General features: G+C 39.7%; 1 long non-coding RNA gene across 2 annotated transcripts in view; it reads left to right on the top strand.

Moving 5' to 3' along the window:
• LOC121869977 overlaps window positions 1–18589 on the top strand; it is a 60119-nt gene extending 41530 nt beyond the window's left edge. For both annotated transcript variants that reach the window (XR_006089618.1, XR_006089617.1), the window contains 2 exons: window positions 13170–13261; window positions 18422–18589. This is a non-coding gene — a long non-coding RNA (uncharacterized LOC121869977). The remainder of the gene's footprint in view (window positions 1–13169; window positions 13262–18421) is intronic.
• The last annotated feature ends 6472 nt before the right edge of the window (window positions 18590–25061 follow it).

Here is a 25061-nt window from a genome sequence, read left to right as displayed (position 1 = left end):
GACGTCCTTACTGACTACTATTAGATCATCCAAATAAGCGCAGACTGTGTTACCAATTAGTCCGGCAAACAGGGTGTTGATCATTCTTTGAAATGTTAGTGGGGCATTTCTGAGACCAAATGGCATTCGTAGAAACTCAAAGTGGCCTAGAGGCGTGCTAAATGCCGTGATTTCTCGTGATTTTTCATCGAGTGGTATTTGCCAATACCCACTAAGCAAATCTAAGTTGCTAAATACCGCATTATCCTTGCCTAAGGATTGCAATATGTCACTCAAGATAGGCATTGGGTACCTATCAGGGATTGTTTGATCATTTACGCGCCTGAAATCTATGACAGGGCGCCATCCACCATCCTTTTTCGGAACGAGGAATAATGGGCTATTAAAGGGGGATTTTGAGTGTCTAATGACATTCTCATCTAACATACCCTGTACCATATCTTGCACTACAGCGCGCTGGCTATGAGGTAGTCTATAAGCTGGTACGTAAATAGGGTTGGTTCCCTCCTTTAACGCTATATGATGGGATGTTAAATCTGTCTGACCTAGCGTTTCCCCTGGCAAGGCTACTATATTTCTGTAGTCGGCAAGCAGCTCTAACAGGCGTGTCTTGCCCTGAGGATGATCGATTACCTTAACATGTGGCGCTACTTGATCTATCCTGGCCAGTCGAGTCTGTTGGCAATTCGCAACAATACCTCGAATTGGGAATTTATTTGGTTGCACTTCGACATTGTTGTGATATACTAGAAAATCACACAAATAACATCCTTTCTTTAAGATTCGTGATAATGTGAAATTACTGCCGCAATCCCGTAGACTTGTGTGTGTGTGTCTCACAGCAGACACAGCTGATTCCAAGGTCCGGTGACTGGGGTCAATGTTCACAAAAATCCTGAGTACAGCAAACCGCCGCTAATGGTCACACTAGGTCATCCACAATACCATACCTCAGAATGCTGAGACCATCTCTCAGACCGGATGTGTCATCATCACTAGGGTGGGTGCTGGGTGCTGGTAACTGGGGGTTGTTCACGCCATACGAAAGAATTTTGTTGACAGGATGTTGATTGATGAGTAGTCACAACAACTGCAGTCACGTCCTGTCACACCCTGGGCAGTGAACGAATCATCTGCAGAAACTAATGTTCACTTCAGCTCACAGGATTGTTGCGTTGGTGAATTCCTCATTCTAGTAATGGAGAGTACTCTTCAACACTGCTGGTACGATCGTCCAACTCTTGCTGCTGTAATCACGCTGGGAAGGTGTGTGGTTGAGGTCGGGAGGTATCTCTGACGCATGATCCGCCTTCCTCTTAATAGGATTGGTAGACAACACTTTCGTCCTAGCGGTGAGCATAGGTTCAGAATGACTCATTGCTGTGTAGGAAACACCTTTAAACGTAACACTATTATTACGTGGATGAACATCTATCATGTTCTTTCGAAGAGTTGGTAGACCAAGTAACCCGTCAGCTGGCAAATTGAACTGCTGAACTATATAAAAGTCCGCGTAGAAGGGCGTACCACGTCTTGAGAATCTGAGTGGTAACGTCACCATTCCTTTGATGCTCAGCTGAGTACCTGAAACTCCTTCGAGCTCAGCGTTACTAGGCCTCCATTTGAATTTGCGGTGAGGGAATTTACGTTGTAATTCGTGATATGATGTCAAGGCCAATACATTAGCGCAAGCACCTGTGTCTATATCAAGAGCCAATCTGGTATTATCCACTCTCACCGGCACTGACAACACTTCCACTTTGCTAAGCGCCGCTACTAATGAGGCCGCTATAGAAGTGCTGTGAGGAGGGGTGGGAATTACCCTATCTATCCCTCTCCGTGCTGTGGTGTGCGCTGGTCTTCCCCCGATGACTTGTCCTGGGGACGTTTCTGCTTGCGCCTATACGACACCTCCGTTTCACTTAGGTCCACTCCCCTAGCCTTTATTAGCACATCGCACTCATGTGAACTTTGAGATGTCGATTTGTGAAGGGCGCACCATTTGCGCGCTTTCTGGGTAGGAGGAGGTGCTGCTTTGGCTCCCTCACTGTTTGACCTTGAGAATGGCTTTGCACCGGGTGCTTTATTTGCACTATTACCTCGGAGCTGAAAACAATCTTCCATTACGTGGCCACGTTTATTACAATGTGCGCACCGTAACGATGTTTTCTGTTTATATGTTAGGCGGGGAGGAGTAATCGAAGCTAAGTGTGTCGCATAAGGAGTCTGGGAGTGAGGCATCTGTGGCATCTGAGACGGCTGGGGTTGTGGTGACGTCACTGAGGGCTGCGCCAGTAAAGGGCCCGTAGCCTGGGAACAGAGCTTGTTTGCTTATTCCACCATATCCAAGGGTGGTTCATACTGTACTTCCTGTGCCCGGCTATATAAGGGAACACGGACGGAAAGAAGAAAACTTATTAGTTCTATCAATGTTTCCACATTGTCCTGTGGCATATCACCCCGTGAGTTGTACCAGCCTGAGGACCGGAAGGTCGCTTGCATGTCCTGGCGAACCTCGCCTGCAATGTCAACAGCGTCAAGAGGCATTTCGTTTCGTATACCTGGAATACAGCGATCCAACCATCTGAAGATCCATTGCAGTTGGCCCAGCTGTGACCTACCCCCAAAAATCCCAATTAGCGTTCGCTTGAACTTTTCATAGTCAGGGCTTTGCAAACCAAACGCATTTAAACGACTGCCTGCATAGGAACCCTGCGTTATATGGGAACGTACATATGCTTTCTTTTCTTCGTCAGTCGGTATGTGACTATTACGCAAGCTATCTTCACATGCACGAATAAAATGTGCGACCCTATAATCGTCTTGTCCCGTGAAATTTCGAACATAGTCGCCGCGCTGCATGATATTAATAACATTATCAGCTTTAGGTGTGGTAGTAGTACTGGTGTGAGGGTTAGAGGAGGCCATTGTAGTGTTAGTATTAAGCAAGTTAGTATTCTTACTCTTAACAGAAGGCTGGGTTAATAAGGTTGTTACCGATTTAGCAACAGACACACTATCACCTGTAACAGGGGTAACTGCTTTAGTATACTTAGGTGAGGTACTATAGTGATTACCAGACCGTAGGGTATGACGGTTTAAGTCGTCAAATGATTCGTCTATAACTTTCTCACTACTTCCTACCGACTCATTTAACTGTGTTCCATACTCAAAATCTATGTCAGTCTGGGCTTGATCATCGATGAGTTGGTTATCAGCAAACAGTTGCGCTAGGCGTTCGATTTCATCTACATTAGACATGGGAAACTTAGAAATTATCTATTAGCCCCCTTGGGTCAATGAATACTTAACAGTAAGTAGATCACTTGCCTCTCATTTACAAGACAAATGAATATTAATTGTAGTTAATTATTAAACTATCAATAAGAAGACAGACACTTACAAACCACTGTAAATTATAGGATTTCAATACATTAATCTTACATTCGACACTTTATCATTGAAATAATCCTATCGGACGAACCTATCCGTGTGAAGATATCTCTTGAACGTGTTCATGTGTGTAGAATTATGTAATTTAAATACCTATTTATAAAGAGTAGTAAGTCTGTATAGAAAATGTGATCCGTCAAGACGAATCCTGAGTCGAGTGGGTGGAGTGTGGGCGGGGCCTCTTCCTAGGATGCGTGCGCTGCTGCTGGTTTCCTTGGCAACGAGAAGACGCTTCTGCTTTGGTGAGAGACGAGTCCACTTGAATTAGGTGAGTTCCTCCTCCGGCTATCAAAAAACTGCTGATGATTGGTTATCACACTGCTCGTTGCTGGGTCGCTGGCGAAACTGCCGTGTGCCAAGTCTTCACAGTCCACGTATATATGGAGATCTGTATGATGACACCGGAACTTCGTAATTCGCACTGACGACACAACAATACTGCTCAGCTGTTAGTGAAATACCAATTGTTAGTCCAGGCTACGAAACTTTTCTTCAACACTGCAACACTGTAATGTCTAGGAAATGCTGAGTGGAGTCTATCTCAACCGGCTCAATCTGGATATGTACCAACAGGCTGTAATATATGTATATTACGAATTCTGCACGTATTTGTATGTGGCAGAGATAAGGAGCGCTCACTAAATATCGTCTCAATACTGGATATAGTTTTAAACACTCGGATTATGTAACGCGTCACTGCTGTGTGGTTTCTTGTTTTTCACAAAACACAGGCGGATGATACGAGTACCAGTTTGAAGAATCCGTACACACCGCTTGCCACCTATATGAATCGGCTGCTTGTCCAATTAACCAGTCCGTTCACACATATTTATATTTGGGTTTTAAGTAACGAAACCCAAACGGTAGTTCCTTTGTTTTATTATAAAAGGTTGTAGATATAATTCCTGAGTGTATATCAACCGTAAGTCTCACTGTCTAGGAGTGAATGAGAAGGTGACGGCGTTTATGTATGATAAACGTTAGGTCACGTCCTTACGATATGAGTTGAGGTGAGCTACTGAAGCTTAAGGGCATCGCAGTGCGTGCTTACAGAAATGCTGAGCTATGGGTCTCGCCCTCTTGGGTGAGTTGCCCGCTCACGTGTCCATATCATGTCTCACTCATAGACAGTGGAAAGTTACAGGGTGGTGAATCTAAATATAATATCAGATGTATTGACCCATTTATATAATACGTTCTGTTGATGAGACAGGGGCCTATTACAAACATAATTCCTAATTTCAGTAGGTTCACTGAGCCCCATCAGCTTTGCTTCCTCAAATAATTCTGAGGTAGACATCTTTCCTGCTTTACTACAGCCGTAACCGTACCCAAACTGTTTCGTGAGAACTTGTGTACGGCCAACAAATCAGTCCACCCAAACGTTGTCTCTGTTCGGGCTCCAGTTGCTATGCTATTTCCAATAGAATTATAGAGTTGGTATTAACAACGTAAAGGGTGGACTTAACTATTCAATAATTAAAACACACAACACTGGTATGACACATGGCAGCACTCCCACGACGCACGACAGTACTCCCACAGCACACGGTCCACGGCAGGACTCCCACAGCACAAATCTCACTGCAGGACTCCCACAGGACATGGCTTACGGCAGTACTCCCACAGCACACAGTATGCATAATGTATGCATAATGATTAAGAATATCATCTTCAAGTCACCATTTAGTATTCGTACTTAACAATGATCATTAATTATGCCCGAAACTATTAGGAGTTGTTAATTATGTCTAAAATTTACAATGTATCAAAGACTATCCAGTCTCCGTACCTAACATCGTCTGAACTGCCCACTGGACATTGCGTAGCTTTTCTACCCACGAGCCGATGTCCCCAGGGTTGTACTTTTTCTGACTTAAAGAAGACCAGCCACTACCACATGCAGCAGGGTGTCCTCCTTTAGGCTTATGTACGAGGAGTAATAATCATAGAAGGGTCTTAGCGCGTGTATGGGCGGTGTAGCATGAAGGCACCCTGACCACACCTACTTCTGTCCACCCCATTCGTCTTTTCGAAAGTCTGCGCTATAAATAAATCTTGTTAAGTAAATTTAAAGTAAAAAAGAAAAAAGATCAAGAAATTCCCATTAATATATATTTCATATACATGAGAAAACTAGAAGACTTTATAACCTGAGTATAAACGACGTTTATAATGATTTTAATTTTTACAACACATCTCTTATGGAGATCTGCGGGAGAGCGCGTCCTGTTGCCTTCCACCCAGTTGCCATTTAAGATGTTTGGGGGTCTTTTATCAGCATCATAACCCCGAACTAAGTTGATAACATTTTCCCGATGATTAAGGATGATGTTACAGATTGAACCCTGCATGATAATCAAGCTGGGATCCTTTGGTGGGTCTCTTATCTGGGGCTTATCTACACAAGCATCGCTCTGCAAGGTAATGGAGCTCGCTCAGATGCCAAGAGATAAGGCGAGCCACGTCTGCTGCTCTTGTGCCAGGGGCAGCAACCAGGCCCGCGCCTCATGATATATACCCTAGCCGCTCAAGGTGGGTTAGTTAGCTCAGGTGTGTTGTGTTTTAATAACGCTCCGAGACGTCAGATAAGAATGCACTTAAGGTCATCTATAAATGCCATAACAGATCCGTGATGGAATTTAAGAGGCGGGCCACGTAGGAGGTATAAGAGGCCGCCTCTCAATATATTTGTTCGTCAGATGACAGGAAATTGAAATAGCAAATATTAATCAATAAAAGACAAAAACACTGCGGTCATGTAAGAGATGAACTATGATGATTTTGTTTTTACGAATTAATTTTTAAGATGGAAAGAAAATCAAATCTACAAAAATATCAAAGCTAAGAAAACCCGTCTGTTAAAACTCAACCATAAAATATTTAATGACCAATCATATATAATGAACTAAACAGTAGCTGATTAAGATCTTTATAATCACCAACTTAAAGGACAAGAATATTATTTTATGACCTAACACACGTACAGAGATTCATTTAAACAATATACACAGTCATAAGTTAATGTTAGAAGAAGACAAATTGCAAATAAAAAATAGTTGAGATTATTATATATATAGAAAAATTATATGGAATGAAATAATTTAAAAGGATGTAAATAAATTTGTAAAATATAACGGACTGCTCTTACAAAGACTGAAACTATAGTTTATGAAGTGAAGGAAGAGGTGGAACTTAAGGTTATCAAGTGTGGGTAAGGATATTAGAATAACGTTTGGTAAAGTGAGAATAAAACTTTGTTTAGTTTCAAATCAGTTATAACTATCGGTAGTTATCACTGAAACTCTGTATCTCTGGGGGGCTTTCTATCTCTTCCCTATTAATCTATTTATACTGGCTCCTTCATTTTTTTTCCAGTTTATCTTTTTCTCTCTCCATCATCTTTAATTTATTCCTTCCGCCATGCTCTTTCATATACTTTCTTTTTCTCGCCATGCTCTTTTATTTTCCTTCTTTCTCTCCCTTCTTTTTCATTTTTTTTATTTCATTAGTTTTACTCTTTAACTCTCCTTTGTTCCTTCTATATTTTCTTTCTCTACCTGACTATACATTTACCTTCATTCCTCAGTTAGAAATATAATATACGTCTCCCTGCCACACAATCGTTCTCAAACTTTTGTCTTCCCAGGTAGATAATTTATGTACACCCTGTTTACCCGGAGCCAAGATGTAGGCAGGGCGTTTGGTCCTGTCTGTCCGTTTGTGTGTTTGTCTCTCTGCCAACACCGTAATTCAATCGTGAATGATGTCAGCAAGTAGGCGGAGGATCAACCTTGATACATCACCAGGGAACTTTGTTCCAGCAGGTTAAAAGGTCAGAGGTCAGAGCTGCGAAGGGTCAGCTTTCTGTGGAGTTGGGGGAAGAGAGTGGGTGGTGTCTCTCTCCCTGACTGATGCTGAGAGTTGCGAAAAGTCTCCAGTGACGAGAGAGAGAGAGAGAGAGAGAGAGAGAGAGAGAGAGAAGACTGAAAATTTTTGCTCTAAATTTCGACAGTGATGTGAACAACTGAACATAAAGGGAATATTCTCAGCTGTATTTTCATGCGTAAGAGAGGAATATATAGAGAGATATCAAAATTACTGAGAAAAAATCTAAATTATCAAAACAATAGGACAGTTAACATCACCATATTAATAAAAAATAACAGTACGATGACCAAGAGAGAAGGTTAACAGAAACAATCAATGAGAAAAGTAAACATTACTGAGAGAAATTTAATAGAAGGGAAGTTAAGAAGTCATGACTAAGATGAAGTTAACAGTAATGCGGTTAAGAGAACGATGATATTAATATAATTACGACTAAGTTAACAATAAGGTCACCGATAGAAAGTTAACAACTCAACAGCTTAGAGAAAGTAACATTACCATGACTTAGAGAAAGCTAACAATAAGAAAAATATAATTTGTATCACCACGATAAAGAAGTTAACATAACTGAAAATAAAGTTAACAGCATTACGACCGAAAGAAAGTTAACATTATCACGAATAAGAGAAGGTTAATATGACTTAGAGAAAGTAGTCAACATTTAGCCCAAGAGAAAGATAATGCCACGATTGGAAGTAAATTAATCTATTACGAGAGAAAAAAGTTAACAATACGACTCTTAAATGTAATATGAGTGAAAATAAACTCACAATAAGATTCTGATAGAAATTTAAAATCACCATGACTTACAGAGTTAACGCGATAAAGAAAAAGTTAACAGTACATCAACTAAGGTATAGTTAAAGAGGAAGTTAAGAGAACCATAACAGACAGAACGTTAACGCGATTCGAAGAAAGTTAACAGTACCAGAGCTAAGAGAACATTAAAAATGACCGAGGGAAATATGACAAGAATGAGAGGTTTAACATAGCTGAGGGAAGTTAACAGTGCCAAGAATGAGAAAGTTGTAACGTGAGTCAAGGAAGGGTTACAATACTAATCATGAGATAATTTTAACATAACTTAAAGAAATTTAAGAAAAACCACGACAGGCTGTAAGCAAGTGAGATGAATATAAACAAGAGCATAATGAGGAACTGTATTATTCTCGAGTTTTCCTCGTCGTGTAAACGTCAAATTCACAAGCCAGACTAAAGATTAAGAACTTCTCCTTCGGCATTGTGCTTTATGTCGTGTTTAGATAACTATTCACTTGTAAAGTTTATTTAATGTTTCTCTGGTGTGTGTGTGTGTAGGGGAAAGCAAAGACGGGTACAAAGGGGTGACTGATTTAATGAGTTCCAGTCCAACTGGTTCTTAGTCCTCAAGTAGGACCCAATCCTAATGAGTTCTAATCCGAATGGCCAAGTTACCTTTGGTTAGGTTGGGATCTGTAAAAGCTGATGCGAAACCTATTAAGATTGTGGCTCATTACACTGGGTATCAAATATTTCGAAATATGTTTATCTTATTTTTTTTATAGTTTATTTTTGTTTTGGGGGCAATGATACTAAAAGTGACGTTACTTTTTATACAACATCAATAATTTCCTCATATAATAGCAGTTTATCATACCGATGGTTTCAACCGAAATAAAAAAAATTGCATTGTTGATAAAAACGTTTGATATTATTGTTGAAGATAGGGTTATTTAACTAGCATGTCTTAAAAGATAAAACTATAGTGCACATTGGACAATCAAAGACAAAGTCGTGTCGCGGTTTTATCCGAAGACTAAATATAACTCGTGAAACATTATGAGGGTCCCCTACCACAAAGCAGAGCGCACCAAAAGTTTAGCCCTAAGCCATATTTTTCACCAAATTTCACGACACGACTTTTGTCTTTCATTGTACATCACAAAACAAAAAGTTCTTTATCAATAATTACTACAAATTAAAATCAACTAAAACATTATGTTAAAAATGGACATTTGAACGACAGTTTTTCTTGTGATCCTTGTGGACATCTCGAATCAAACTCCAAATGTAGTCACGCATCATTACGTTATCCCATCGTCCCTGATATTTCTTCTCCGTGGCTTAGATATCCGGATGAAAACGTTCACCTGCTATTCACGAAATGCACCCAAATTTTCTCTAAAGAAGCCCAAGTGTAAGTTCAAAAAGTGTACCTTCAGGGACATTTTGCACCCAAGCTCTCTGTATCGTACAATCAAATTTTCGACTTGTTCTTTGTAGTTTTCTCATTTCTTATTGCTCAGAAACACATCTGGTATTTGCTTGCCTGGCATTCTTTTCAACAGTATACATTTTGTCTTCCATTTCTTTATTTTTATTTATTTTTTGTCAACATCTGCCTAATTTGTGATCAAACAAATATGCCACCTTTGACTTTGGCCTCAGACACTTTTGGGAGCATTAGAAGTATATGCTTGAAGGCATCACTTTCAGCACTCAATGCTTTGATGAACTGCTTGGTAAGTTCCAACTTTATGTGAAGTGTCACCAATAGATATTGTCAGTTTGGATGAGATCATTGTTTCAAACATGGTGTTCACCAGGGATTAATACGTTTCTACCAGGTGTTATGTACTTATGTTTTCCTCAGTCATCCCATTAAGTGTCTCGTATTTTCCTGACACCCTATTGTGATATATGTTTTGTTATTCCAATTTGTGATATGTTTTACTAACTGATATGATTAAAGAACATTAATAAATTATTTTTTGAAACAGTTTTCAATGTGAGAATATTGCAGTGGTTTAAATGAAGAATGTAAAGATGTGCATAAGTTAGAGAAATCGTATTGGAACAAGGAGAAGAAGCTTTCTCTGGGTATTATTGGTGTAGGACATGGCATTTTGTATCGTGAAAAAACCCACTGGCTGTAATAGTAGAACGGATAATGGAAAAATCGTGCAAATGGTGATACAAGCATGAAATTTGGCATGATCATACCCTCGGGGCTACTTGTCAAATCTGCCTAATTGGCCATTTGGATATCCAAGATGGCGACCATTTTTCAAAATGGCTGACAAATTGACCTTCGAGAGATGATTTTTTTTTTTTAGAAATTGATGTAGTTGGTCAATCTAAATGATCTTAGTGTCGATATGTTTGTTTTCAAGCATGCTCAGATGATTTTTTTTCTATTTCTGATACCCTCAGATACATATATATGTCTTATTTATGACTGGTTATATGTACTGGTTTTATGTTTTTTCCAACTAGGTGAGGGTAGCATGCAGAGGGTCTCTGCATGTGAGGGAGTGATTGTCGGTCACTACCAGGGCACACTGGTGACATCACTGCTGTGCAACCCAGCTAAGAAAAAGCATGTCATACTGCAACAGCTTACTATCCCAAATGCTGCTTAACCAACCCCAAATCAGTTAAGCAGCCGCACCTGAATTGACAGGATGTGCCAGCGCGGGAGAGCCGAGCCAGGGATAACAGGGCTTTAGTTATCTGGATGGTGTACAGATTGCACGGGACTGATGACACTGGATGATCGATCGGACTAGGTGTAGAGCAAACGGCATGAACCTGGTTGTATCCCATACAAGAAAGTACTCATCAGGGTGGTAAAAGGATAAACCCTCGGCCCTGAAGATCAAAAATAGTTATGGACACAAAATCTACCAACAAATCATTCCTCACTGACTGGGCAAAGTGTTGTCTTTGTCAACAGGATAAGAAGGAAGGTAAAAGTCTGTTCTACCATCCAATTAAGAAAAACAGATCCTCCTTCTTCAAACATGACCACGTTGTTAGCAGTTCCAAAGAGAAGGTACTGAAAGATGACTGTCAGCTGTTCTCGAGACTATTCATCTCCAGTCAGAACAGACAGCATGACTTGCAAGAATTCAGTGACAACAGCAAGCTTCATACATGTCAGAAGTCACAGCTGGCTGAAATTCTTCAAGCACAAGTGAATGCTACAGAGAGAGAACCACATGGAGATGCTATCATCATAGTTGGCTCAACACTGATCAATGCCCTGCCTCCACGCACCTCAAAGACTTTTGATGCCTATGCCAGAGAAGACATCCTTCCCAAAGTGGAATTCTATGGTGCCAAATACAATAGGGTGGATGTAATGTTTGATGTGTACAAAAAGTCAAGTCTGAAGCCAGGTCGAAAAGAGGACAGGGTATCAGGAGAAGAGTTACAGGAACCAGTAAGACTCCCAAAAACTGGAGAAGCTTTCTACGAGATGACAAAAACAAGACAGAACTATTCCATTTTCTCGCGGAGAAAATGTGTGAAGCACAGACGACAAACACGGCGCTTGTGACAAAGGGAGAAGATGCCATTAGCAACACAGAGAAGTCCATAGAAGCTGTGGCTCCATGCTGTCATGAGGAAGCAGACACACGAATATTTGTGCATGCTAGGGATGCAGCAATGGAAGGTAGCAAGTCCCTCATCATCAAGGCTAATGACACTGACGTGGTCGTCATAGCAGTATCTGTACTGCCACCAGTAAAGGAGCTTGGTCTTGAAAACATGTGAATTGCCTTTGGCCAAGGAGCCAGTCATCGATGGATTCCAGTTCATGATGTAGTTTCTGCGATAGGGCCTAAGAAAGCTAGTGGGATCCTATACTTTCATGCTTTCACTGGCTGTGACGTTGTGTCTGGCTTCCGTGGGAAAGGAAAGAAATCTGCATGGCAGACATGGAATGTCTGTGATGAAATTTTAGAAACATTCACCAAACTCAGCCAATGTCCAACAACAGTTGCTGATGTTGACCTGCAGAAGCTGGAAAGATTTGTTGTCCTCATGTACGACAGATCTAGTGCAGCCACTGGTGTAGATGAGGCAAGACTAAATCTCTTTTCCCGCAAGCAGAGACCATATGACTCCATTCCACCAACCCAGGCAGCCCTCAAGAAACATGCAAAGTGGGCTGCCTACCAGGCTGGTATCAGCTGGGGCCAGGCAACAATCTCTAATCCAGAAACCAGCAGTCCTGTCAACTGGGGATGGACGCAGAAGGGAGAGGCATGGCAGGTACGTTGGACGACTCTTCCCCCGATTGCGACATGCTGTCAGGAGCTGACCAAATGTTCCTGTAAGAAAGACTGCAACCAGAGATGCAAATGCTTTCTCTCTGAACTTTCCTGCACAGCACTTTGCAGCTGCATATTTGAACAGCAGTAAATGCACAGAGATGTACTGTCAGGAGAAGTCACAGGAACCAGTGCTAATGGTGAATACTTTTTGTTTAGTAAGTTCTTTTTTGTTGTATTTTTTTACTAAAAGTGTTATTTTATGTGGATATAAATGTTACAATGGACTTAAAACTATAAAAAATCATCTGAGCATGCTTGAAAACAAACATATCGACACCAAGATCACTCAGATTGACCAATTACATTATTTTTTATAAGAAAAAATTCAACTTTTGAAGGTCAATATGGCGGCCATCTTGAAAAATGGCCGCCATCTTGGATTTTCAAATGGCCATTCAGGCAGACTTGACTACTAACCATTAGAGAATTACCATGCCAAATCTGGTGCTTGTATCACCATTTGCATGATTCTCTTGAAAAATTGCATTTAGCTGCCCCACTATAAGGGTATTCCAGTGTTTTCTAGTAGTCATAAGATATTATTATCTATTTGTGAATCATACTTGAAAAGTAGAGACAGAGAACATATTGTTGGATTAAGATATATGACTGATATTAATGTAAATTTTGTGGAAGCTATCAGCACGTGTAAAACCATTTTTGTTCAATTTACTTTTTATGTAAATGCTCTATTTTCCTATCTTGATTATATTTATGTTACAGCATAAGGGAGACTGTGACATATGGGGGCCTTGGTCCGGGATTGTTCATTGTGGAATGTGGATTATGAATAGTGAGGCAGTGTAACAATACAAGTAAGTGGTTAGTGTTGTATCTACTGTGTTGTAAGGTAGATTTTACTTGTATTTTTGGTGTTGAACTAATCAGTGATAACAATGGGAAGTGTTGAACAATTTACAACAACTAGAGACGTGCATTATTTGTATCAGTGAACTAAGAAGGAATTATGTGACATAGCATCATTATATGAAATCTCTTAGAGATGTAATGCTAAAGGTGACATGCAGAGAGAATTAGTGGAAGAATTACTTTCTTTTGGAGTATTAAAAAGTGCAAATTATACCATGGAGAGTGGTGATGAAATAAGTCTGGGTACAAGAACAGGCATGAGTGAGAGCATCATTTTGGAAAAAATTAAATTGGAATTTGAGTTAAAGAAGATCCAGGAAGGGAGAGAGGCAGAGAGTGTGAGAGAGAGGATTCAGGCAGAGAAAGAGGTGAAACTTAGGCAATTGGAGTTAGAATGGCAGCAAATGTCTATGAGACATAGTAGCCAAGGAGCAGATGCTAGAATTAGTCATTTGCCAGAATTTATTGAGGAAGAAGCAGAGAATTTCTTTATAGAGTTTGAGAAGGTGGCTAAATTAAGAAATTGGAAAAGAGAGGATTGGGCTCTTCTGATCCAGACTCGTTTTAAAGGCAAAGCGAGAGAGGCATATGCTTGTTTAAGTTTGACGGAGTCTGTTGATTATGAGGCTGTGAAGGAGGCTGTTCTGAAAACTGTTGAGTTAGATTCAGAAGTGTATAGGAAGAGATTCAGAAGTATTAAGAAGTTACCTGAGCAAACCTACTTGGAACTGGGTAGAGAATGTGGAATGAAATTTGATAGGTGGTGTAAGTCTAAGGAGATTATATCTTTGGAGGTTTTGAAACAAATGGTTTTAGTGGAGCATTTTAAAGGTTTAGTACATCCTGTTATGAAATATGAGATAAATAAAGGTAAAATCAAGGATATAATGGAAGCTGCACGATTGGCAGATCGGTTGGCAGTGGCATATAAGATGTACAGAGAAGATATCTCACACAGACTAGGTGGAGGCAAGTACTTTAATAAACAATATCATCAAAATATCTCATCGGGTGCTAAGCAGCAAAACCAAGGTTCAGGTTATCAAAAGGGGCAAAATAATCAAATGTCTCATGGTAACATGGGTGAAAGATATCAAGGGCAATATCAGAATTATTTTGCTGGTTGGCAAGGGAAGCCACCAATGAAATGTCTTAACTTTGGTAAGGTTGGTCATGGTAAATATCAATGTAAGAATATTCAGAAGTCAGCTGGGTTAACTGTGTCTTTGGGAAATCCTAGATATGTTCTCCAAGATGTGATAGATGTCAAACACCATAATACTAAACGGGTCTAATGTGAATTTTGAACCGTTTATCACCGAGGGAAAAATAGCCCTGAAGGGAGGTCCTGAGAAGGAGAGTGTAGTGATTAGGGATACAGGCGTTAACCTAAGTCTAGTCCTCAAGAGTGCACTAGAGTGGACGGCAGAATCATTCTCTGGTGAAGAGGTTAGGGTGGTAGCTTCCAAATTAGTATGGCAGACTGCTTGAAGATTTCTGTCTCATCAGCTTGCAAGTTTGTCAGGAACTTTGCAACTATTTTGACCCTTACGGCAAAAGATTACGTCCACTTTCCAGAATTAGGCAACATACAAAACCTTGTAGATGAATTTCACAAAATTACAGGGATGTCTGGTGTATTTGGCTGCATTGATGGGTCTCATATCCATATTGGAATCCCTGGAGGGAACACAGCTGAACTACATCGATGTAGAATTGGGTGTAATTGATACATGGTTTTGATTTGTATACTGTAGTTTGTTCGAAGGTGAGCAAGTGTAAGGGTAAATGGAAGCATTATTGGTTTGGTAAAAAAATTGTTTTAGATAATAGATTTTATTATCAAGGTATTTCTCAATAATTTTTTTGGCCTTTAACACATTTTATTTCCTCCAAACATTATCACAGTACAACTTGAAACAGTATTTCAATTATAACAAAATTAAGAAGGGATTACACTGGCATGACTAATGAAAAATATATCACAGTACAGTACAGTACAGTTCAGTATAAGTAAAATTATATCATTCAAATAGTTTAGTATTTTCTTGAAATAATAAATGTACACAATTTTAAAGGCTTCGAAGTACTGTATTGAAATAGTTTGCAAGTGTCAGAGAAATATATAAACAATTTTAGTTCCTTTAAATAAGAACAAGAAGCAAAACCAAATTTATCACAGTACCTGTACACTTGTACAGTATACAGTAATCATACTTAATTTGAAATTTCAAATACAGTAATAGTAATTATCACTCTTGAAAGATTTTAGAAGAACTGTACTGTACTGTACCTGTATTGAAATTGTAATTAAAGTACAAAAGAAATGTGAAATAAAATAGTGATTAACATTCCCAAATAAGTATGATTATATAATACACAGTATCACAGTATATTGTATATGAAATTCTAGCAAAAAGTATGTTGAATCTATTTGTTTCCACAAGAAGTAAAGTAAATAAAATCATAACAAATGTTTGAACATAAAAAATATGATTTCACCTCTCCATTAAGTGTAAAAAACAGTGTTACGACCCTAGGCCTCTTAGGTTGTAACAAAATCACAAATTCAACTTCTCTTTGTATTATAGATCCCACCAAAATCATCACCTCATTACTATGTGGTATATTGAAATTCACGGAGTAAATTTAATTACAGAATATATTAACAAACAAACAATAAAACAAATATATCAGTAATGTACAAAAATAAACAAATACAAATTAAATCTGATCAAATAAATGACTCAACCGAGTGACAAAATAATGAACATAAAAGTAAAGACTAAACACTTATTTAGTCTAGAAACTACCATGAACAACGTGGTCTATCCACCACACGAAACCTCTTAAATAAGTAAGTTATTTTCCATGGAACTCTAAAAATATGATTAACAATCTCACATGTAATACTGTACTTGGTGTTCTAAAACTCGAGCAAGGTTTACACGTTATACCACTAGAAATATACTGTACAATAAGGAAGGAGATACTTAACTTATCACTGCAGGTGTCATGCGACAAATCTTCAGGTGCGATAAACCTTCCGGGCTCAGCAATTACTGATGTTCATTATCGACATCTAAGATGTATGATTGATTTGTGGTTGATTTGTGAGAGCTGAAAATATTAATAAATATGGTAACGGAAGGTTTTGAATGAATTTCCCATTATATCTTGGGCAAACTGAAGACAGTATAAGGATGATATGAAACATACTCACTACCAAAGACAATGAAAGCACAAAGTGGGAAGGGTTTTGAAGTCGATGGAAATTGTGGGGTAAGTACACAAAAAATGAACCAATCAAACCCAAGGAATCCTGACCTAACCTGCCCTAACCTAACAGTACAAAATAATTAAATTTAATACCCAAAACTAAGCATTTACCCCGGAAGGTTTTGCGCACGGAAGGTTTGTCGCACGACACCGGCCTAATACAAACGTCACGCGGCTTGGGATGTAAATAAAGCGAGCTGAAATGACGTCACAAACAAAAGACGTTCACGTTGCGAATCCACAACCAACCATTGAACTCTCACTCGTAACAACAGTAAACAGAGAAAAAATATTAAAATTAAAATTCTCCTTTCATCGCCATCTACACTTAAATGATGATAATAGTCTCCTCTGTAGACAATATTACCCTTAGACCTCTTCAAAACAGCCTCGATACAAGGACACGGTCAGTGTTGGTCTGCTTATTTTATTATTTCTCCAGCACCATAACATTTAATTTACTCTATCTTCTTCATCATCATAACCCACACACACTTCCTCCGGACCTGAAGGAAATATAAATTAATGATAAATGGAGATTGAGGTAGTGTGGACGGCTGGAGGAGGAGGAGGAGGAGGGGGTGCTGAATACCAGACGTGGTGCAGCGTAACGAGCCGGGATTATACCGGGAAGTGGGACCATGACTTGTGGGATAGTGTGGGCTTGGGCGGGATGGAAACGGTAGGCAGTGATGGATATTAGGGATGGGGAGGGGGTGTAAGTGTAACAGGACAGAAGAATGGCGTGATGAAGAACCCGTCGTATCATCCTGTTGTAATCCATATCTCAGTTGAGCATCAGCCGTAAAACAACACCACACGAATGTGAATAAAAAATTCATAAAGCAATAAACATTACCAGTGTCAAAACAGGATATACGCAGCATAACTTTTCTTATACATTCACGTATTTATGTCATGCAAGTCCTTGTTCAAGTAATCAAATGCAAAAAGAAAATTAACTACCATTGTGTTGTTACTAAATTAATCACTATACATCTTTTCAGTCAGATTCAGGTTGTGAGTTTGTAACGCCTTATTGTATATGTTTATTGATTTATTAAGGCCACTCGGTCCTTCATGTCACCCTCTTCGGGCACCAACCTCACTCAGCGTCCAGTAATAGTGTTCGAACCTTACACCCTCTCTCACTACATCCTCACTTGCCCTATGACCTCCTCCTATAGGTCCCCAGCCGTTACCAACACCTCTTCCCTCCCAGACCAGATATCCCTCCTCCTAGTCACAGGCCTGGCATTTGACATTATTAGGGACCTGCCACTCTTTGCCATAAACAGATAAAATGTACCGGGAACTTTCCCCCCACACACTCATCATTCTCTCACTTTATGTAACTTGACAAAACCTATGACCCTTCAGGCTTTTACGCCCTTAATGTACGAGTCATAAAGGCAAGTATGAACTTTTCATACTTCCCTGTTGGGCGCTGTAAACGCTTCTGCGCTTCACCTTGCTCAGGATGTAAGGGGGTGCCCAATAAACTAGCCCCCTCGGGGCAAATCTGAAAAATCTGATAGTGTTTGAACATAACTCAAATTTAAGTATATCATAAATTCAGCCAGACTAATCTTATTTAGGTTATGTTAAATTTAGTTCAGTGTTTTAATATACTGTTGGTTAAACTTCATAAACTGTCTTACTGTGAAAACTATTCAAGCAGAATTAGCATAAGAGAACTATTCTAATCGTTAGGTTATAATAGATAAGATTAGTTAGGTTAGCTAAGTCAACAATGTTTTGTTTTAGATAATTCGTGACGTAACTCTTCAGCTTTAATGGCCTCCGTCAATTTTATTCTTTTAAAGCCAGAGAACCACCACCAGGAGTGACACTGGATAAATCGAGTACCACTGATGGAAACCCATTACCCCTGTGTCAGCATCGTCTCTGGACATAAGTTAGAACATCACACACTGGCTGACATACATAAGAGAAATCTTCCCAGACTCTCAAACACAGACGCACTTGTAAGGTGGGTGACGCATTTCATAGGTCTAATTTCATAACTGTTTATATGTACCCTGTCCAAGGCACAGCAGTTACGCGCCTCAGTACGTTGATATTTCTTTGGGTGTGGCTGAGCACGCGTCTAGCATAACCAGAAGTCTTGCAGGATACGTGGTGTGAGTGTCACCTGTGTTCAGTCTGCAAAAAAACAATATGCAAAAGTCTACAATAGAGAGACCTATCATTGCTATCATGTGTGTGCATACTCTTATCTAACTCCATCATATTTATAGAATAATCTGTTCAGCGAGGTATACATGGACATAATCTATCTTGGCACGTTCATCCATTCTTCAGGCAAGCTGAAGGCTACCACTTCGTGCATGGAAGCTGACCGGCAAAATACACTTTTCTACTTAAGATCATGTATGCAGGTTTCACTCCGTGTTACGGTTACGCATCCTGATACTCTGAGCAATATGAGTGTTCCTCTGAACACAGCTCTACCTGTGTAAAGTCCTTTATTAAAGGGTCAATGTTGTGTATATCATTGTTCTCCCGTTTGTCGTAAACGTAAATGAGTTCCCCAAAGTTAGCAAGAACATTCAAAGACATTAAAGAACTTACTTTTAAAAAAATCACAGTACCACAACTATCGCAAGTTAACCGTTATCCATAATAACTTTTATTGTAAAAACATTAAATATTTATTTACTTCCAGAAAATAAAAAAATTAGTCGGCTACCATTCACACACAAACTGATGAAGTACAATTTAATTGGAGATAACAAAGTTTTGGTACGTGTGCGCTGTGTTCTCGGTCATTATTGACACAACAAAATATTGAAGCGTCAGTTGTCGTAGTGGGTGGCTCATGTTCACACTTGTTTACTTATAAGAAAATCATTACGTCGACAAGTTTGTCCGGTTCATGGGCTCCCGTGTTCTCGTAACCTGTTTCTTCAAGGCTCAGAACATTTATCATGTCGATCACGTTCGCACGAGGCTTTACGAGAGGAGAAAACAGTATGGTGGGTCAAAATATACTGGAGACACTAAGGGCCAGCGGACATAAGACCAGGGCCGCCAGTACACTTACATGGTGACACACAGGTGGGTATTATCTCGCTGTTTTGGCAGTAACCACCCGAAAATGACTGGGCAATTTTTCAAAAGTCATTTAAATACAAGTAATAGATGCAATTGTTTTATGAATATTAATGGCTTTCCCTTGCGAATGCGACCCTTAAGCGAATGAACTTCTCAAGTAATACTTGTAAGTCTTGAACAAGCGACTTGGAGTGAGAGCTGAGAGAAGTGTAATTTATATGGTGGTCGATGACACAGTCTGTACAGGAACACGGGTGTCTCAGGATAAGCTATTCTATGTTCAGTTTTGATTTAAATCTAAATTGTCCTTTAAGATGTAAATACGTTTTTTAGGATGTTTAATTTTCTCATTTCAATTTAGAACAATGTTACCAGCATATTACTTCAGAGTACAGACTTCATGTTAGCCTTGGTTGTAAATTCTTGGCGATATTGCGAGTGTGGGAGGCAATGCGGCCACCCAGGTGCAGTCTACACACAGGTAATAACTGGAGTCATTAACCCAAATGCAAGTACACCCACCTGAAATCATTTCGGGATGGCACGTAAACTGTCAGTCACCCAGTTACCACCATACCACTGTACCGATCTGGACCACCAGCGCACCACTGTACCGATTAGGACCACCAGCACATCACTGTACCGATCAGGGACACATACACACCATTGTGTCGGTCAGGACCATCAGCACATCACTGTACCGGTCAGGACTACAAACACCAATGTACCAGTCAGGACCATCAACACACCACTGTACCAGTCAGAGCCACTAGCCCACCACTGTACCAATCAGGACCACAAGCACCATTCTACCAGTCAGGAACATCAGTCCACCAATGTAACAAATCAAGACAACGAACCCATTACTGTACCAGTCAAGGCCACTAACCCACCACTCACCAGTCAGGACCAACAGCCCACCAATGTACCAGTCAGAACCATTAAGCCACCACTATAACAGTCAGCACCACTAATCCATCACTGTCCAATCAAGACCAGCAGCCCACCAATGTACCAGTCAGGACCACTAACCCACCATTGTACCAGTCAGGACCACTAACTCAATACTGTACCAGTTAGGACCACTAATCCACCACAGTATTAGTCAGGACCACTAACCCACCACTGTACCAGTCAGGACTACTAACCCACCACTGTACCAGTTAGGACCACTAACCCACCATTGTACCAGTCAGGACCACTAACTCAATACTGTACCAGTTAGGACCACTAATCCACCACAGTATTAGTCAGGAGCACTAACCCACCACTGTACCAGTCAGGACTACTAACCCACCACTGTACCAGTTAGAACCACTAACCCACCACTGTACCAGTCAGGACCACTAACTCAATACTGTACCAGTTAGGACCACTAATCCACCACAGTATTAGTCACTAACCACCACTGTAGTTAGGACTACTAACCCACCACTGTACCAGTTAGACCACTAACCCACCATTGTACCAGTCAGGACCACTAACCAATACTGTACCAGTTAGGACCACTAATCCACCACTCAGGAGCACTAACCCACCACTGTACCAGTTAGTTCAGGACCACTAACCCACCATTGTACCAGTCAGGACCACTAACTCAATACTGTACCAGTTAGGACCACTAATCCACCACAGTATTAGTCAGGAGCACTAACCCACCACTGTACCAGTTAGGACTACTAGCCCACCACTGTACCAGTTAGGACCACTAACCCACCATTGTACCAGTCAGGACCACTAACTCAATACTGTACCAGTTAGGACCACTAATCCACCACAGTATTAGTCAGGAGCACTAACCCACCACTGTACCAGTCAGGACTACTAACCCACCACTCTACCAGTTAGGACCACTAACCCACCATTGTACCAGTCAGGACCACTAACTCAATACTGTACCAGTTAGGACCACTAATCCACCACAGTATTAGTCAGGAGCACTAACCCACCACTGCACCAGTTAGGACTACTAGCCCACCACTGTACCAGTTAGGACCACTAACCCACCATTGTACCAGTCAGGACCACTAACTCAATACTGTACCAGTTAGGACCACTAATCCACCACAGTATTAGTCAGGAGCACTAACCCACCACTGTACCAGTTAGGACTACTAGCCCACCACTGTACCAGTTAGGACCACTAACCCACCACTGTACCAGTCAGGACCACCAACCACCAATGTACCCGTTATGACCACTAGCCCACCACTGTACCTGTCAGGACCACTAAGCCATTACTGTACGAGTCAGGACCACTAACCCACCACTTTACCAGACAATGCCACTGACCCACCACTCTACCAGTTAGGACCACACACCAATTACTATCCTAGTCATAACTACTAACTCACCACTATATCAGTCACGACTATTAACCTACCAATGTATCAGTCAGGTTAACAGTCCACTCTCGAAGTTTTACGTATAAGATCCTGTAGAGAAAGTTTGTTTCTTAGGCTAGTCTCATGAGATACTGGGGCTACTCCCAGAACCTTGTGGTCGTAATGTTGATGATCTACCTTTATTATCTTCTACCGACATAAGAACGGTAAGTGGCGAACCTGATGAATCGTCAACCTGAAAACGTTGAACCATTGCAACAACTTTGTCTATTAAAATTTTATATCTCAAAAGACGTAGCAATAATGATATCTCTATCATCTGAGACTGTTAAAACTCTTCACAGTAGATTATATCTTGGAGAAACATTTTATGAGTTCTTTATCCTATCTGCACCGATAATCTGTTGGTGCCTAAAGAGCTTATTTCAAAGCACAACCTTCAGTGTCTCATCTCAACGATGAGCGAAAAGTACATGGTATGTAAGAAATCATTTCTGCTTTACGAGGGAAAGGTTAGTGTAAACCATGTGGTACACTAATCATGAACTGTGGCAGTGTTTATAAACTGTTTACTATAACAACATCCTTCTTAGTGATGGATACACAGCTGATGTAGGTAACCGCTAGAAACTAGATAGAATGACAGCAACATATTTATAATAGGGAAATTATTTCGGCAATATATCAGACCTAAAGGAACAAATACTAGCATTGAATATCAAACATTGAATATATTAACTGATGGAATTGACTACATTTAACAATACATAGCAACAACGAAAGACTAACAGGAGCTTAAGAACCTAATGGCAAATATGAGTACACAAAGATCAGCCAAATATATTACATACCAACAAGCTCACCTCATGCCAGATAAAAAACAAAGTGAAGCAATAGAAGAGCCGAGGGTGCTCAAGACTGACTGGACTATGTATGTGAGGAGCGACTCTGCAGTGACCCGTGTCTTGTCGTTGGGGCATATGGGAAGGATTGTGAAGCTTGACTAATTTACAAGATGATCGCATGCCTGGCTATAATCTTTGATTGCTGAATATGGTGATACAACAGTTGGCTTGTCCTAAACGAGCGACCCTGGTGTTCGGTAATTCTAACCCTCAGAGTTCTAGCTATTTGGCATTGTCCTTATTTAGGGTAGCAGACTTCCTTATACAAACAATATCTCACGAGTCGGCAATCAAACCCTGGGGCCTCTGCGTGTGAACAGGGATCGCTACCCCCATGCCACAATGACAACAAAAGCAATCCTGGGCTTTGTTTTATTTCACAAAAAGACTGTTCATTCGCATTTGTTAAGCAATGGAGGTTTGCGATGCTTAACAAAGACAAATGAACAGGCTTTGTGTGATATAAAACAAAGCCTAGGATTGCTTTTGTTGTCCTTGTGGCTTAGTTCAGTTTAACAAATTTATTGACAAAGCTTGGAGTACAGTCTGCCTATTCTGAGTAATCCAGTCAGGTCTCGACACTGAGGGTGGTATCACTTCTCACTGCCACGGAGGACAGGGGTTCATACACAAAGAAATACATCATATTCATTAACAGTATATATATATATATATATATATATATATATATATATATATATATATATATATATATATATATATATATATATCATGTAAATCCACAATGAAAACGTGGATTAGATAAATCTTGATAAAATCACACGGGAAAATTGCCTCTGAAGATGTCTTGAATAAAGGCGAAAGCTAAGGTACTCCGTTGTTTCCATTTTCCCGTGTGATTTTATCAAGTATATATATATATATATATATATATATATATATATATATATATATATATATATATATATATATATATATATATATATATATATATATATATATATATATATATATATATATATATATATATATATATATATATATATATATATATATATATATATATATATACATACTGGGGTTTTTTTGAGATCCCCACATGACACTTGCTATCCATGCCAAGATTGGCCCCTGCTGCTCATTCGTTAGGCAACGGTAGGACGCTACCCTCTGGGAGGCTCCACATTGTCTCACTGTTCAGTCCCCAAAACTTCTTCTTCCATCAATAGTTCATTAACGGTGTATGTAATTTCCACTACAACAGTACAGCAAAGTATATTTTCTTAGCATTAGACTGTTATTATTTTAGTATCTAATCATCACTACATATAACACCACCCATCATCACTACATATAACATCATCCATCATCACTACATATAACACCATCCATCATCACTACATATAACACCACCCATCATCACTACATATAACAACATCCATCATCACTACATATAACATCATCCATCATCACTACATATACCACCATCCATCATCACTACATATAACACCATCCATCATCACCATATACAACATCATCCATCATCACTACATATAACACCATCCACCATCACTACATATAACACCATCCATCATCACTACATTTAACGCCACCCATCATCACTACAAATAACAACTTCCATCATCACTACAGATCGGTAAAGTAGTTTCCGAGATTCTCGTGCGGACACACAAACACACAAACTTCTTTGTTTTATATAAATATATATATACATATATATATATATATATATATATATATATATATATATATATATATATATATATATATATATATATATATATATATATATATATATATATATATATATATATGTATATATATATATATATATAAAATCAACACCTCACCCCGCCAGGACTGCTTTTAGTGTCCTAGTGGCCCAGAGGTAGCGTTCCCCGGTCACTATTATAAGATCGTGGGTTCGAATCCTGGCGGGGTGAGGTGATGATTATATGTAGAAGTCCGCATGCTTTATTGGGCTAATGAAATATATATGGATCCTCGTGTTTTGAATCCGGATTTGGTAAAACGTTGCTCTGATCACCTAAGAGGCACGGGTGGTCCCCATTTGAGGTTCACTGCGCCATAAGCTCGTTGAACAGGCTTTGTGTGAAATATAACAGAGTCTAGGACTGGTTTTAGTGTCCAGGTGG

The sequence above is a fragment of the Homarus americanus genome, unplaced genomic scaffold (assembly GCF_018991925.1).
Source record: "Homarus americanus isolate GMGI-L3 unplaced genomic scaffold, GMGI_Hamer_2.0 scaffold32583, whole genome shotgun sequence".
In the NCBI taxonomy this organism is placed as follows: Eukaryota; Metazoa; Arthropoda; class Malacostraca; order Decapoda; family Nephropidae; genus Homarus; species Homarus americanus.
Note: the sequence above shows the minus strand (reverse complement) of the source record. Positions and strands in the feature narration are given on the sequence as shown.